Genomic DNA, 17,279 nt, shown 5'->3' on the forward strand with positions numbered 1-17,279 from the left:
AAATCCACAGAGTTTAGTATCCTGGAGTGATGTGAAATTCAGTTTCAAGACCAGCTTCCTCAAACAGATTCTCTTTTGAATTTGCCAGTGAGGATCAAGAAGGAACTTTCCAAGCAGGTGATTGTTCTATGGCTCTGAATATTTACCATGCATAATATGGCAAACACAGTTCTGCAGGAAACACGGTTATAGTTAATTGGAGCATGCTGAAAACATCTGCATTTCTGGCCCAGCCCAGTCCCATCATTCAGTAATTCATAGAAGATTTGCCACTCATTGTTTGGCAATGTCTGAAAATTATGTTGGCTCTCATGTAAACTTTGTGAATGAAACAAAACCATCACTGCACACCAGAACAAACTCATATGGATGGTAAGAGCCATAAAAATAGTGTATCTGGGTGGAGAATTGTTCCATAAAACCACCACACCATTTCTAAGCCTTCTGCCCTGTTCCCTCACAAGCCTTTAAAACTCTTTCAAAAGAGAAGCAGCATTTAAAAAATGACCTTGGTTAGACAGTAACTTCTGCAGTAAAAGAAATGTGTGTCATCTCCAAAGCTGTATTGCCTGTTTTGATCTCGTTGATCCCAAAATATAAGATGTGCAAGCTACAGAGTAATTTGCTGCTGCAGCACTGCAGTAGGTAGGTGTTACACTCCCACACAGGCAAGGTGTGAAGAAAGAGTACACTCTCTACTTTGTTAGTAACCAGTAGTAATACTTGAGACAAAAGATCATGTGGCAAATTTGATACACTGAACTTGATCCTGATTTCTTGGCCATATTCATGTGGTAATTAGGCATTTATGTTGAAAATATTCTTACATTTTCTCCTGGATTTTCAATTTCTGCTGTATCTTATCTTTTCCATGTTTCATCAAAAAAGCATTATCTTTTGAATGAGTAATGAAATCATTCTGTTTACAACACATTTGCAGAAACTGAAAGCTAGAAACAGAGTATTATGAATCAGTAGGTATCAAAAACAAGTGGTTTTATTAATACTCTAAAGTTCTTCAAGGGGGAAAACTGAGCTCATAGCTAGCTCTCTAGCAGCATTACTGCTGAAGAAGTTCCTGGCCCTACAACACTTTGCATGACTTTGGTCACAAGGTGAAACCGATCTACCTGGAAAATGATACAGAAAGAAGAATCCATGAGATTTTGCAGCCAAGTTCCTTACTTCATTCCAGACACAAACACTAATTAAGCTTTTGTAGATACACATCTGTAATTACGCTTTTAGGTACATTGCTGTTTAGATCAAACAAAAAATCAATATCCTTGTAACTAGCTAAGAAAGAAAACAATATTTACATACCCTTACTGCTGAGCAATGTTGTATTTTACAGAAAAGCGTGCTGCTTTGTCTTGCTGCATACAGACCAGTTTTATGCTAACAGAGTCACTGCATGTTTAAGCATATTCCAGTCATGCAGTATGGCTGGAATCCATTACATCAAGACTGTGCAGTATCCATTAGGCATCTCTCTGATTAGCTATGATACCTGATGCTGTATTTATTAGTTCGTCTGTCTCACAATTTTCTCTGCAAAGTCAAGCATATAGCCACATACTGCAGTTTTTGTTTTACCAACACACAAACACAACAGCAGTAATTTTATTACCAGATATAGTCCTGCAAACTACCACTATAGCTGCGTCCTCCAGTGCTGAAATGACACATTTTCTGAAGAAATTTACACCTCATCACTGTGTAGGCTGCCTAACAAAAATATTTCAGCCTCATACAGGGAACTCCAACTGTCAAGTCCACAATTACTCTTTTACCTTCCAGTCACACAAAACCACCCCCCAAACGGTAAAGATTAGCAAATGAGAACAGTGGGTTTAAACTGCTGCCTTTCAGTCAGCAGGACAGTTTCTGGTGTGAGCCTTCCATTTGGTACTCCAGGAATCTCCTCAACCTCAATGGCCATTAGTTCCGTACGATACAAATTGTATAAACCGTGCAATATTAATACAATATTTTTAAAGGTACCAGATTTTATTATGTGTTGAGATATAAAACTCAGCTAGGACCACTTATTTTTAATGTTAGGTAAGGCTGTTTCATAAACTGGTACTAAAAGCATTGCACACAAGCAAAAGGACGGAGACTGTCAAGTCTGCTCTCTGCCACTCCCTTGCGTTTTAGAGATCAAAGAGATCGCAGACCACCGCCACCCTGGGGTGCGCGACCCCTAAAGAACCTGCGCTGGCACGTCTGTTCCCAGATCATCCGGATTTCCCCCTGGGAATCACCATATGGCCGGGCACCGTGTCACACGCTCGGGCACTGCCGGATCGGCGGCTTGCGCCAGGTGTACTATTTCAGTAGGCAAGCGCCTCCGTTCAGAACATCCCTTGCCGAGGGCTCGGCTCCGGGCTGCGCGCCCGCCTGCAAAACCAGCCCTGGAGCATCCCGTCTGGCAGCGACAGCAGCCGCTGCGACATCGCTGGCAGCCTCCCGCGGCGCCAATATCTGGAGGCGGAGGGCGGCCGGGCCATCCTCACTCCCCGGCTTCCCACTCGCAGCCCGGCTACCGCCGGCTGGGCAAGCCCCGATGCTCCGAGCCAGAGACGTGGTACTGCCGGGTATCTCCGAGCCGGGCTTCCCCGGCACCGGCGCGCCAGGACACGACCCCGCGGTTATACCACCGCCCGCGGCGATGACCGATGGCGGCCATTTATTTCCTCCCCTCACGGAGCGGGGGTGAGGTAAGGTGAGGCGAGGTCAGGCTGGCGCGGCACGTAGTGCGCCTGCGCACGGAGTGCCGCGGGGTGCAGTGCGCCCCGGCGCACGCGCGGTGGCGCGAGGCGCCGCGGTAGCTCGGCGGTGGGCTCGGGCGGCGCAGGCGCGGTGCGCGAGGGGACTCCCGGGCCCGGCTGCTGGCGCTGCCGCTGGAGGAGGCTCTGTGCCGGCGGCGGGCTCGGGGCTGCGCGCACGGGACGGCGGGCGCCGGGAGAGGTCGGGCGGGCAAGGGCCGCGCGGGGCAGGGTGAGGAGCGCGCTGCGGGGTGGGGCGGGGAGGGCGGCTCCGCCGGACCTGGCTGCTGTGGGAGGGATGGCGGGGTGCGCCACGGAGCAGGGCCGGTAAAGTTTGACAGCGCCGGCGGGTCCCCCGCTGCCGCTGCCCCGGTGGCTGCGTGCGGGGAGGGCAGCGGCTGCCCTTGGGCAGGGCGCGGCGGGGGCGGCCGCCGCCGGGGGCCGGGGACATTCGCGGGGCACCCGCTAGGCCCGGTGACCCACTTTGCTCCTGTCACAACTCCCGGGCACGTTTGGAGCTCTGCCCGCCTGGCCCAACGCCCGTCCGGGCCCCTCCCGGCCCCGCCGCCCGGGCTGCGCGCAGGCAGGGTAGCCGTGGGACTCCCCGGCATGCCCCGTCGCCTTGTCCGCGCTGTGCCGTGTCGAGCCGCCGCCGGCCCCTCGGCAGTGGGGCGGGCAGAACCGCGAGCGCTGCCTCCACACCGCCGCTCACCTCCGTTTAGCGGCTCGTCCCGCTGGTGCTGGAGGGACCCCCACGCTTTAGGGGGTTGAGGGGATTCTGCGGCGGCTCCGTGCGGCGTCGTGATCGGGAAGCGTTTGCGCGCCTGGCGGGCGGCTTTACCACAGACACAGTGGTAGGTGCTGGCCCGGCGGCTGAGCCGTGGCGGGCCCCGGGCACTCCCTGCGGCGGGACAGCTTTCCCGGCCCTCGAGGCGCGGCGTGTCCCTGCTTCAGGTGGCCTGGGCTGCGGGGTGCAGGGTTGAGCATGCACTTTGATGAGGTTGTTTTGGTTTTGTTTTTTTATCTGATAACTTTATTGCGGTGCCCTCAGTGCGTTGTTAAAGGTGAGGACTGCTCAGTAGCCCCCAGTCTTGTCTCGACTTACGTGCATTCTTAAAATGAGTGTGTGAAATGCTCTGTGCTATGTGAAATATGACCAGCGAGGGGCTGGAAATCGTGGCACTTCATTTTAGTGTTTCTGTTAAGACAGTTTCGGATTTTTTGTTGTCTTCACTTCCAAATTCCTGGTACTTTTGGCCTGGATATAAATTTAGATTGTTTTTTTTCATAAGGAGAAGTAAACAAATCAGTCGTTTGTAGTGACAATTTTGTAAGGCTGTTGTTTTCATGTACATGTTGAAAATTGACGTACTGAGAGGCACAGGGGAAATCAGATATAGTTCTAGGTGTGATATGAAGTTGCATGTAAAGGTGGATTGGCTGATCGGAGGTCCTGATCCTCCAAATCCTTAAGTATTATTTTTCCTGTGACACAGTTTGATAAGTGTTGCTGTTGGTGGCAGTGTTGACTAAAACAGGCCTGTCGTCCTTGATCCTAGCTCTCACCTCTTTGCTGCCTCCCTCAGCTGTACCAGCACAGCGGTTCGTGGAACCGTGTCCTGTCACTGAACTCGCCCAAAATGATCCAGGTTAAAATTAACTACCCTTTTTTTTTTGAATGTGGTTATATTTAACCTGGATCATTTCTCCGGGTGACAGGTGTGCCAGAAGGAAGGAAGATTGTTTAAGCAAATACTCTAGTGAAAGAAGCACTTGAATACACCTCAGTTGTGGTAGTCCTGGCAGAGTTCAGTCTGACCAGTTGTGGTTGTTTCACACTGTTCAATCTTACAGGAATAAAATCCATTTGTCTATGAATATCTATGGGCTTGGGGGCTGTTATTTGAAGTTTGACAGCATTTGGTTGTTAGAGTAGAGGAATTCTACTTGACAGGACAAGTATGTGCATTCATTTTTTCAAAATAAACTTGATTTTCCTATATATCCTTTTCACATACTTTTTCAGACACATTGCAGGCACTGGTTTTGGATTACCAAACATTACCTTACATTACATTGGGTTAGGAGGGGTTTGGTCAAATGTGGTTGCCGATATTTTTAAGATGCGAGAATTTTGTTGATAAGGCAAGAGTTACCTCTTTTTAACAAACAGTCTAAAGAGGAAATGAAATAACTCCCAGGTTGATATGTAATGGTTCAAGGTGCCATTCAGCCATATCTTATTTTCTGTTTCTTCTACTTCATGTTCTTACGCAGAAAAGTTTAACACACACAGGTAAAATAAAGATGTGTGAGGAAAGCAGAGTATTTTCTTTATTAATCTCTAAGGGTTCCATAAACTCTGTGTTGTAGGTAATTTTACTCTTTCTGTACTTAACAATGTTAAAAATGAGCAGTAATTACTTTAAATTTAATTTGTAGTGTTGGATAATTACCTTGTTAGCACAGGATTTCACCCAAGTCCTGTATCTTGATGGATGGATTGGTGTTGCCAAGGAAATAGCCGCTTTCAAGAGCTTTGAGCTTTTGCTATTTTTGTCTATTTTTGCTATATTTTCTTCTTTTTTTTCTAAATTTGTGCAAAATTGAAGATAAAAATCATTAGTAGAGATGTTGACCCCCACCCTCCTCACATGTGCTTCATATGAAATGTTATTAACTTGAATAGTATGATTTTTTTTTCCCCTGAAAATAATAGACTTGTGTTGATTATAGTTATGAATCAAAAATGCAGGTTTTTTCGCTAGGTAATGTCATCATTTGAAAAAAAGTTGCTATTTTAGCTATTGGCACCTCTTCAGGAGCTATGTATAACTTGCTGTCTAAAGCCTCACAGCTTCAGCCTAATTTCATACATTGAAGAGTATGGACAGGTCTTCTTTTAGAACAGGAAATATGTACTCTAATACAGTTTTCAATACAAAGCACACAGCATAGTTAGGAAGAGGTGGAATTACAGCTAGGGTGCCTTCCTTTTCATCGCACTGCAATGAGTTGGGCTTTCTTGAGGAAAAGACTTTGGTAGATATTCAAATTGTATTATGGTAACGACTGATAGCTGCATAGCAAAGACAGTAATAGTTGTTCCTGACATTCTTCTATTTATTTATTTCATAAGTATTTTTAACTTTTCTATGTTAATTGAGCTGTTTTGCTGTGTAAGAAGCTGTATTGGTGCCACTGAAGGGGTGGCACAAGAACAGGAGAGAGTCACTTTGCTGCTGGGGGAGCAGTAACTGGTTTAAGGCAACTTTCTCTCTGGAGGAGGTAAAAGCACCTGTGAAACTATGGACAGTCACCAAACCATTCAACTGAGTCTCTCATCTTCTACTAATACTGAATTGTTGTTAGTAGTCTTGGTTATTAGTGGTATTAGTATTATAATTTTGAATTTAGTGGTCTTTCAGGATAATAATAGGTATAGGAAGTACAGCTTCAGTTATGTAGCAGAGTCTAAAATGAGATTCCGATGTTTCAATGTATCTGTGGCATAAGCAAATTCGGCTATATCCATTGGAAGGTATCTCATTCACTGTTGTGGGTGGTTCCCCTGGGGAAAATAGCTTAGTACTGCATTTGGCTGTTTTGTTAACTCAGTTATTGGGGGTGTCTGTAGTAATTTGAAACTGTCAGAGGTTCGCCTCTTAATTTGCTGCAAGAGTTAAAGATGTGAAATACAAAATCACAGAAAAGGAAAGAGACTCATAGTTAATGCAGTTGTGTGTTGCCCTGAAGGATTACATTCTCAACCCTTACTGCTGCCACAAAATTCCTTTGTAATGCAAAAGCCACTTTAATTTTTACATACCTCATGCCTGAGTATTTAATTTTATAGTCTTAATATTCCCTTACCATACTTTTTGTGTATAATATAAATTCTTAATTATAGCTGCTTTCAGAATATATAATCATATATGTAAAAAGTTTTGGTACTCTGCGGTTGTCATATATTTAGTATTATGTGGAAGCAACAAGGCTTCTCATTCTTTCAGCACTTTCATGTTGCACACTTTGGATGCTTTCCAGCTGTTACATTTTGTCATTAAAATCACTGAATTAGTTTTCTAATTCTGCACTGCTGTTCTGAGGAGTATTGCTGAGTATATTATAAAATCATCATTAGTAGCATTAATACTTTATTACATATAGTTCCTTAAAAATTAGGTATACCCATGAGATTCAAGACTGATAAAGGCTTGTATTTCGAGAATGGAGCTTATGAAGCTTAGTAGATACTATGGACATTCCTCATCTTCATGATAAAAATGTAGCCAAATTAGGCATAAACGCTTCTACTTGAATGTTTAGTCCTTAAATCTATGTGTTTAATAATCTCAGAGAATATAAGAAAGATTCAGTTTTGAAGCTATCATCATTTACCCACAATGGCAGCCTGGTACCACCAGATAAGTGGTGCTAGTTTATTATGCTCATATAAGCCAGAAGAAAACAGTTCTTGGAGTAAGTCAGGTACATTTAAAGTGGATTTTAAAAATATACATGGCTTTGCTCTTCTATAGAGGTCCATTTAGAGTTCCATTAAAAGGTTATTTGCAGGTTTCTCTGAGAAGGTTTTTTTTTTATGTATGTTATTTTGCTATATGGCCAGATCCATAAAATAATACAGAGAAGTCAAAACTGTGGTTTAGATGGACTGTGGGTGTCTAGCCCCAAATAAAATTTTAACCATGTGTAGGCTAAATTTTACAGGTCTCTATGTTTTCACTACTAAAGTTTTTCAAACACTTTGAAGTTTTGTTCTCATTCAGATCTTCCATAATCTTGTCACAGCTGAGCATCTTGGCATCTAAATCTGTTTACTATTCTTAAATTAGGCAATCTGTAAATTAGGCATTCACTTGTCCAAAGGCATGTTCAAACCACACCTCAGGCACACCTATGGGATTGGACTCAGACCAAACCCCTGTGGTGACTCTCCCTTTTGTTCAGAAAAAAACAAAGGGGTGAGGAGGAAGAGGTTTTGTTGATGTCGCCTTAAAAAACCTGAACAACAAACCAACAAAACCCCAAACCCTAAAAATCCACTTTTCCTTGTGTATAAGATGATTAAGGTCTAATTGGGCCAAAGAGAGATACTAGGCCAGTTATTTTCTTGGAGAAAAAGGTGAGTGCCTGTGTTCCAAAACCTATTTTGTATTTTCTTCCATTTAAAACTTTAAATGCCATTAGAAACTGGAAATCAGGACTTGTCTCTGTCATTTGGGTGCCCTTCTCCCTAGAGGGGCATGCACACTGCTGGTTCTGCTCTGTCCAGCAAAACTTTACTTTTTAATTTTTCTTCCATGTTCTGAAGAGTGCCACTGAAATGAGAAGTTCTGAGTTGATGCATCTTCCCAGTGAAGTGTGGAGCCTGCTTAGAGATTATGGTTTGAACCCCTTCTGGCAGAGTAGAGAGTGGCTTTCAGATTTCTCTGTGCCAAATTACTGTACTGTAACCCTGTGTACTGGACAAAATGAGAGCACATCTTTTTCCTCCTGGCATGTTAAATAGTATATTACTCCTCAGTAATTACTACTCGGTGGGAAAAGCTTAGTTATATATGTCAAGGACAAGGACTAAACTTACCTGTGTCCTGGGCCTTCAGAAACAGGTTTGCATCTCTACTAACTTTTTCAAGTCTTGATGAGTGATGTGACTCTTGCTGGCTTTGGTTCTTTAGAATTGTTGTATGAAATCCCTTCTTGTGCCACACTGATAATTTCTCAGTGAAGAGTATACCTTAGGGTAGCATTGCTTATTACAGCCAGAGCAGAATTTAATTAGTAACTAACCATGTGTTAGTGGTGTTGCTGTGGGACACACAGAAGAGAAGGAGAACCTGGGAATGGGCTAATCATCCAGCATGATGTCTGAATTTTAAGTGCTTTATAAGAAGGGTATGGTATTGTTACATCATCTGCAAGTTTTCAGCTCGCAGCTCCAGAAGTTTGTATATCTCAATACTGGCGGAAGGATGATCTCGGATACCATAAACATCTCTATCTGCTGAACTAGTAGATATCCAGGTAGTTCCAGTACTTGCTTTTAAATAATATTGTGGCAAGTATTTGTGAACATAGAGGAGGTGGCCCATCTTGTAACAAGTGGTTCTTGTAGGAAGAAGGGAAGTTAATGTATGACTTTTCCAATGTGTACATTAAAAGTCTTGAGGTAATCTACATTTCTAAATATAAAATCATGATCTTGGAGAATGAGAGTATGAGATACTAGGATCTGATTAGAAAAGTATACTTTAAAGTAAATAGTGTTAATAGCTAATTTCATATTTCCAATTCTGAGAATGCTGCTGCTGTTGTAAATAAGACATAACTCACCATTTCTACATTTGGTTAAAGTTGTTAATGACATAAATATTAGTTTCTGGCATTTGAGATAATTTGATGTGTTTGGCTGTTTCAGTGAGTGCTTAATGTCATGTCAGAGTCTGGCTTTTGCCTTTTTACTGACATGTGCCCTGACAGGATAATATTGCACCAGTTTGGTGGGTGCTGGCAAGGAGTTGGTTATGAATTCAGAGAGTGTGTGGTGTCGTAAGGTAAAAGGTTCATAATTTTTCAGATGAATGTGTGACAGTTTTAGGTGTTCATCAGTCATCCAAAAACTTCAAGGTATGTTAGGGGAAACCTGGCTTGTTAAATGGAGTAACTTCCCCAGTCCTTAGACCCCTAATGCTGTATTTGAAACATAAGTGTAAAGGTCAAGGGAAATGTGAAAATGTTTTGCCAAAGTTTGCTTATTTCCCTTGGCTCAGTAAACAAGTAAAATTTTTCTCCTTTAAAAGCTGTAGGGTGTTGCCTTTTTTTAAGCCTGATTTCCGAAGAAAACGTGATTTATGCTTTTTTCCCTTGTTTTCTCTCATTCCTTCCTCACATGTTCACCAATAGCTTTTAAAATCATTGACCAGTTACAACCATGTTTGTAGGAGAGAGAGAAATCTCTGCTTGTAGTTTTCCTACAGTTTGGAGAAAAATGGCAAACTAGGTAGAGAGAAAGGTGTCACTCTCTTTTAAGAGAGTGCAATACAATTGGCACTGGCTTTTTTTTTTTTTTTCAGCATGGCTGGGTCTGTGCTGGGTAGGAGAACACAAGATGGGTCTGTGCTGGGTGGGAGAACACAAGCCAATGGGTCTTGAGAAGACAGGCATAACATTGGGTTGTTTTGGAAGCGGATGGGGACTGAGAATATTGTGGTGTGTCAGAGGGGTGATGGGAGGGGAAGGTGCCTTCTTGTGGTGGGGAAGAAGAGAGCAGAGCTGTCAGAACTGTGCTGTGCTGCCCCTGAAGAACTCACTTAATGATACTTTGGTGAAAGATATTGTGACTGTTAACCAGGGAATCACTGTTCTGAACAGAATTATGTGATACTGTGTTTCACTGACTGCAGGGTTGCCTGACTCGGTTTGGTTTGGTATGTAAAATAAATCCTTCTGAAATTAAAAGAATAGCTTTAAGCTGTGGTTAAATTCTTATCTTCCCGTTGTATTAGGGGAAAAATGGTTTTGATGTATTTCTTTTAAAAGACTGTAACTTAGACCTCGCTTTCAGTACTAAAAAGGAAAAGAAAGTGTAACTTGAGCTTAAGAAATAGGACTTTTCCCTTTAAAGACCATAGTGAATAGGTGCTTTTACTAAGGGAGAGATGAAACTGAAAGGGTGCCATCTAAAGATTTCTGTTTATACTAGACAGATACTGTACAACATACGTCCATTAATAGCCAAAGAGTAAGATTTTTTTTTTTTTTTCCTCAGTATAAGAACAAAAGATAGTACCTCCTAAATGGGAATTTCTGTAATCCCACTCTGCTGTCCTATAACATGGAGTTAATAGTTGAAAAGCAGAAGGGGCTAGATTTCTGTCAAAAAGACATTTCTCTGGTTCTTTCCTGTCTTGCATGTATTTGCATTACTGATTAATTATGCTAAACAGTGGACTGAAGTTTACCTCATTATGTTTAACTTGCAGGATTTTATCAAGTCTCAGTGGAGAATTTTAGTGTGTCCTCCTGATGGGTTTAGAGAAACTTCTCATAGACTTAGGAATGGTGATTGTGAAGAAAACTTTGTTATCTTGCTGCTTTTGTTTCTTGAGAATTCCCAGCTCAATAATGCAAATTACGCTTTTTCGGCCTTCAGTAACCAATATATAATCTTCACAAATTTTATAGTAGTCACAAATTTTAATTAATTTCAAGTATTAAAATAGTTCTGCTTTAAAATATAACGGACTGCAAAATAGCTAGGGTGGCCTTGATTTGTGTTTATTTAAACGTAGTTTTCATAGTAACAACAAATATTCTGAAGGAAACAGGATTTTCCTCTGACTGTGAGTAGAAAAGCAAGTAGCAGCATGAATAGCAGTTTCTAAGGACTGTCAGAATAGGAATGCAGAGTCTCACACATATACTTACTTTCCTCACTGACAATTTTCATGTAGTAAAATGATTTAATAAAATTTTTCTTGCCATCCACAACAGCAATATTCATTATATGTAATCAAGCTACTACCAGCAGTTGGGTGGTTGAGGATGAAACTATGAAACTGGAGTTTGGAACAACTATTATAGTTCCATGATAGCTCTAGCATCTCGGCAATTTTGCTTAAAATATGTTTTCCAAAAATGTTTGTTTGTTGTTAAAATACTGTATTTCATTTTTCTTCAAATTGGTCTTTTTTTTTTTTTTTTTCCCCAGCTCAGAAGCATTAGTTGAACATGCTGTGCTCGCTAAGGCTTTGCATGATGTTTCATAGATAATAAGATACAGTTTCAGCCTTGAAGAGCTTGTGATCTGAATTTCGCTGATGTAGAAAATGAGGAGGATGACCTCGGAAAGGGGGACAAGGTTTCAAATGAAGAAGTGAGTCGTAGTGAGTGAATTAAACCAGTAGTTGTTTCTAAGAACAGAATAAGGTAGATCAGCAAGGAGGAAGATAAGACTATAGAAGCAAAAGACTGCATAAAGCAAGGCCAAATAGTATAGAGATTTGAAGGAGAAGAGGGAAAATGTTTTATTTTGCAAGATCTGGAAAGAATAATAAAATCAAGAGAGTAGTCTGCGTCAAGGTGAAGAGTAACTGGAAGGTGCTGGAAAATGAGACAGGAAGAAGATACTTAGAAACTTATAAATTATGTTGATGGATTTGGCTTTTATGAAGAAAAAGCCTTATGAGACAGGGAAAGAATTTGAGAATGTGCTGGTTTGATCGGCTTGGCGGAAAAATCAGGACATACATTCTAGTACTGAGAATGTTTTTAACCCCTTAAGAAATTTAGCTGTCAATTTAACTTGCTTTTAAACAACAGGCAGTTGTGTCTTAAGATTCAGTCTCAGGCCTTCACATTGCTTTGTTGCTGCCTGCTATTACACCCAGGTTTTGTTTAAGCTGGAGGACTTTTTATGAGTTCTAGTGCAATTGAGGTGGTGCCATAGAAACCTCTAACATCAAAGGTAATTGAAGCATTGTTGTGTTTTAAACCCAGCCAGGCAGCTCATTCACTCCCCCCCCCTTCTTGCCCTCCCCCTGCTCCTGGAGGGATGGGGAGGAGAATCAAAAGAATGCAACTCCCCTGGGTTGAGATAAGAACAGTCCAGTAACTAAGGTATAGCACAAAATCACTGCTGCTACCACCAATAATAATAATGATAAGGGAAATAACAAGGGAAGAGAATACAACAAACACCTCACCACCCACCGACCAATAACTCGCCCCGACCAAGCGCCGACTCATACCTAGTCCAACCCCACAGTCCTACCCCTTCTGGGTAACTCTCTGATACATCCTGGGCATGACGTGCTGTGATATGGAATACCTCTTTGGCTAGTTTGGGTCAGGTGTCCTGTCTCTGCTTCCTCCCGGCTTCCCTTCCTTCCTGGCAGAGCATGAGGCTCAGAAAGTCCTTGGCCAGACCAAACATTGAGCAGTAACTAAAAACATTGGAGCTATCAGCACCGTTCCCAGGCTGAAAGTCAAAAACACAGCACTGCACCAGCTACTAAGAAGGAGAAAAAATGACTGCTACTGCTAAACCCAGGGCAAGCATTATCACTTTATCTAAGTCAAAAGGATCACAAACTTTTTTTCATTAAAACAAGTGAAACTGCTTTTCAAAATTTTCATTAAACTGGTACTACCTTTATATGAGTAGTTAAATTTATGGATGATTTATATTGAGTTAGATTAATCTTTGTATTGCTGGCATAAAAATGAAAAGTAATCTCTCATAAACTTGCATCTATTGATTTTTAAAATGGCACTTAGGCACTTTTTCTGTCCCATAGAGTTTGTCATTTCTTCTGTATACGCTAGTATTTGATTAAAAACATTGATTTCTGACATTAGAATATTTCATTTTACTGGACAGATAAGTAGATGATAAGTCTCCCATTCTTAACTCATTAGTCTTGTCCAGTAGACCTTCTTCATACATTGGCATTCTTCTTTCTCAGCTTTACAGCTTCTTCTATCTATATTGTATCTACTAGGGGACAAGGAGTCAAAGAACAGGGATTTTGAAGTTCTTTTATTTTTTTTAATATGCTTGGCCACATGGGAGTGTTAAATAGAAAGTATCAGTAATGATAAGTAGAAGTTAACCCAGCAGTATTGTCAGCAGTGAGATTACATTATGAAATTGGCGCATGTCTATTTAAAACAGAGCACGGTATGTAGGAATACAGAATTTGTGACGGGTAGTAGATGGAGCCATTTCCTTGTGAAATAGAGTGTTTGTGTATGGAAATCCCTAATGTATAGTTAGTTTTTGCTTACTGAAATGAGTTTTTCGTTAGTTAAGGGAAGTTGTTCTGAATGGATTTATCTTTATAGAACTGTGGGGTTTTGTTGTTGTTTTTCAGAAGACTGTGCCAAAGAAGACTTGCTCAGATGACATCACATTTGGACTACTAATGCTGTCCACCCACTCTGCAAGGCGCAGTGCATTTCTAGGTAATTAAAGTAAGTATGTAGATTTTATTGCTACTAGAACAGTGATGCTTTAAACAGAAGCATCTCTTTTTCAACCTCAGGCAAGGTAGACATTCCACTTCAATTTGAGATTGAAATTAATGTGTGGGGGCAAGAATAAACTTCAAATAAGCTTTTAATAAGCTTTCAATCTGTACACTGGAGCATGGAATGAAACAATTGAACTAACTGTACCTGAGCTGCATTGAAAAATAGGAGTTTAAAAAAACCCCAACCCAACCCATCCTGTGGTGGCACTGTCCCCAGCAGTGAAGTTTGCTAATGTGGCCCTGTGGTTTCTGCAGACTGAATTAGTGTCTCTCCCAGGGATTCATTGCAGTGAATGAGCATGTGTACTGCAGTGCTTACAGCTTTTTTGGGTGGATTATTTGTTTGTTTTTTTAGCAGATGCTCTTGTTAAAGTGGAAGGTGGGCTTAATAAAAGTTAATGTAAGAATATATATATATAGAAAGCAAAAGAATGCGTATTAATAGGTTCAAGTATCAGTATCTCTGTTCACATGCCATCTTATTTGTGAAAAGGTTGCGTTTCCCTACTTCCTTGATTGGTCACTCTGCGTTATTCAGCTGAAGATGGATGAGGAGGTGCAGATGTTCATGTTTGCAAGATTTGTTCATGTCTTATCGTGCAGTAAGGTTACTGGTTGCTTTGTACATCTGTGGTCACAGAAAGAGAAGCACAGAACAGACAGCGTAGTTTGTTTAAGGTTCGTTTTATGAGTGACAAAGGGGTTTTGATTTGTTGTATTATGAGGATCATGGCCATAGCCCTCTGTAGCCTTCATGTATATGTTTACATGTTTTTTATAAGTAGGTATTATTGTTAAACTTTTTCAGATGTTCCGTTTTATTCACTGGGTCAGAAAACCCTGGAACATCATCTGTTTAGGTAGATCAGACATTGTGCCAGTCTTGCTGAAACTGGATTATTTTTTCTCGCTTGCAGGAGGCCTTCTTATGTTCCCAATGGCTTGTCATGCATTGGAGATAGAATCATAGAACAGTTAGGGTTGGAAAGGACCTTAAGATCATCTAGTTCCAACCCCCCTGCCATGGGCAGGCTCGCCTCACACTAAGCCATCTCATCCAAGGCTTCGTCCAACCTGGCCTTGAACACTGCCAACGATGGAGCATTCACAACCTCCCTGGGCAACCCTTTCCAGTGCCTCACCACCCTAACAGGAAAGAATTTCCTCCTTATATCCAATCTAAACTTCCCCTGTTTAAGTCACTACAGTCCCTAATGAAGAGTCCCTCCCCAGCATCCCTATAAGCCCCCTTCAGATACTGGAAGGCTGCTTGGTCGTGCATGAAGTTTGGTTGTGAATGGAGTTACAGGTAGCAGTGCTTGTAGTTAACAATGCTTGACCTTTTATATTCTAAGACCCTGGTTTTAGTTACTTATAATTTAGCAAGACTTAAATCACTGAGCAACAATTCTTTGCTTTATATATCTGCTTCAGCTAAAACTTTACCAAAAGTCAGCCTGTATGTCTGAGAATGAGATGAGGGGGAATAGTGAACTGTTTTCTTGATTCAAAAGGTGATGAAAATCCTACCACTGGAAACATAAAGCACCTGTAAATGTTAGACCAAGCACTCAGGGTTTTAGGAGAAAACTTAAACAGTTATGTTGGGTTTTTGTTTTGTTTGTTTGAGGTTTTTGGGGGGGCGGTTTTGTTTTTTGGGTTTTTTGTGTGTGCCATCCTGAACTCTTATATTAGCTGGCTTGACAGATTTCTGAAAATATGGTTGGCAGCAGTTCAGTGATTTGTCTAAATCTATTTCATCTGTCCAAATCAGATGAGGTAGATATATTCCAAATCTTTTTAATTGTACCTAGACAGAGCTACTGAGCATGTTTTAGCTCTGCTGTGAGAAATGGGAAGAGATTGCTTCTGAGCAAGCTATGAGATTATCCTAGGTTTTACATATGGCTCAGAGCAGTTCACTTAAATTAATGGAATACCATAGTGGAGTTGCTGACTGAAGCAAAGGAATGCCCTGGGCCAGGTAGAGAGGAGGAGGGGGTGAGAGAAATCATCACTATTTGTCTACAGATTCAAACTCTGAGACAGGTAAAGACAGACTTACAAGACAGGTTGGAGACTTCTAATTCTACTTTATTTTGCGGAAACTAGAATTTATAATGTGGAGGATGATCTTTACGTTTCCGTCCCTCCCTTTGGCTTATTACAGGACTGCAGTGAACTTTGCAAGTATTTTTGGGATTTTTGTGTTGAAGTGATCCAGGAGTGTCTGGCGTTCATGAGTTACAAGAAGATGAAATCCGTGTTCAGTGCAGGAGTAAATGGAATGATCTGTTGGTTATTAGATCTTTATTGATTGAAAATGTAATATTTAATTCATATTAAAATTATGTAATTGTTTAAAAAAAATCAGTGGGATAAGCTGTATTTAATGTTGATGAAAATTGCTGCTGATTTTTTTATTATTAAAATCAGAATTGCTTACAAATTTGGATTTGCTTTCAAGTCCAGGTCCGTACAGAAGGAAGCTTCTGAAATGAAAAGGATTGTCTTTATACTTAAAATTTTCAATATATGTACATGTGAAAGTGTTTTTTTTTTTTAGTGTTGTTTTGTGATTTGTTTTTTGTTTGTCTTAAAAGACAGTTTTTCTTTAGTAATTCCTTTTAAAAGATCTGCTTTTCTTATTATCTAATTTTTAGCAAATGCAGAGTGAAGCCCATTCTTTCATTTGCAAAAATCTTCTGGAAAATTACTTGGATGTTTTATATTGAATGTCAGTGAAACTAGGTGAGTCTCTGAATATTTCTGTTATTCTGAGCAACTAATAAGTTTATTGTGTGTGACAAAACCCTGTTTATAACTTACAATGCTAAATGAAACTGGCGTTTAACCTAAAATTATTACATAAACAAATACATTGTTCAGAAAGGAGAGAAAAAAAAAAGGCAAAGATTAAGCAATATATTCCTGGCTTTACTCCTAAGGTAAAAAGCTGTGGATATGCCTGGTGTATTTTTATCTAGTGTTTTGTAATGAAGTTTTTGCAAGTATAAGTTGCTGATTAGGTTCCTTTAATGTTTCTGTGTGGTTGTATTCTTGGAGATGCTGTTCAGAACCAGGCTAATTTCAGTTTTACAGTAGGGTAATAATCCTGTGTCATCAGTCTGATTTTTTTTCTCCGTTTACGGAGTTGCCTAGGACTGGATTTGGAAATCAGTTTGAATGATTGAAGCAAACACATGTTCATCTTCAGCCCTTTAAAATTCTGTTTGAGTTAGCACAAGTTAAATCACAGTGATAGTGCTTACATGCCTGTCTCAGTCTACACCATCTCGATTTCCAAATCAGAAAAAAAGGCCTGACAGCTCTGTTTTGAAAGTTCAGAGATGCCAGAATCTTTGGTTTTCTCTTGCTGTATTTAATAGCACAGATAACAGGAGGAAATAAATAAAGAAATAAAGGAGAGAAAAATCTGAAAGAAATGAGG

This window comes from Pezoporus occidentalis, unplaced genomic scaffold (genome assembly GCF_034315485.1).
Source record: "Pezoporus occidentalis ecotype Australia unplaced genomic scaffold, CSIRO_AGI_Poc_V1 ctg1, whole genome shotgun sequence".
Classification (NCBI taxonomy): Eukaryota; Metazoa; Chordata; class Aves; order Psittaciformes; family Psittacidae; genus Pezoporus; species Pezoporus occidentalis.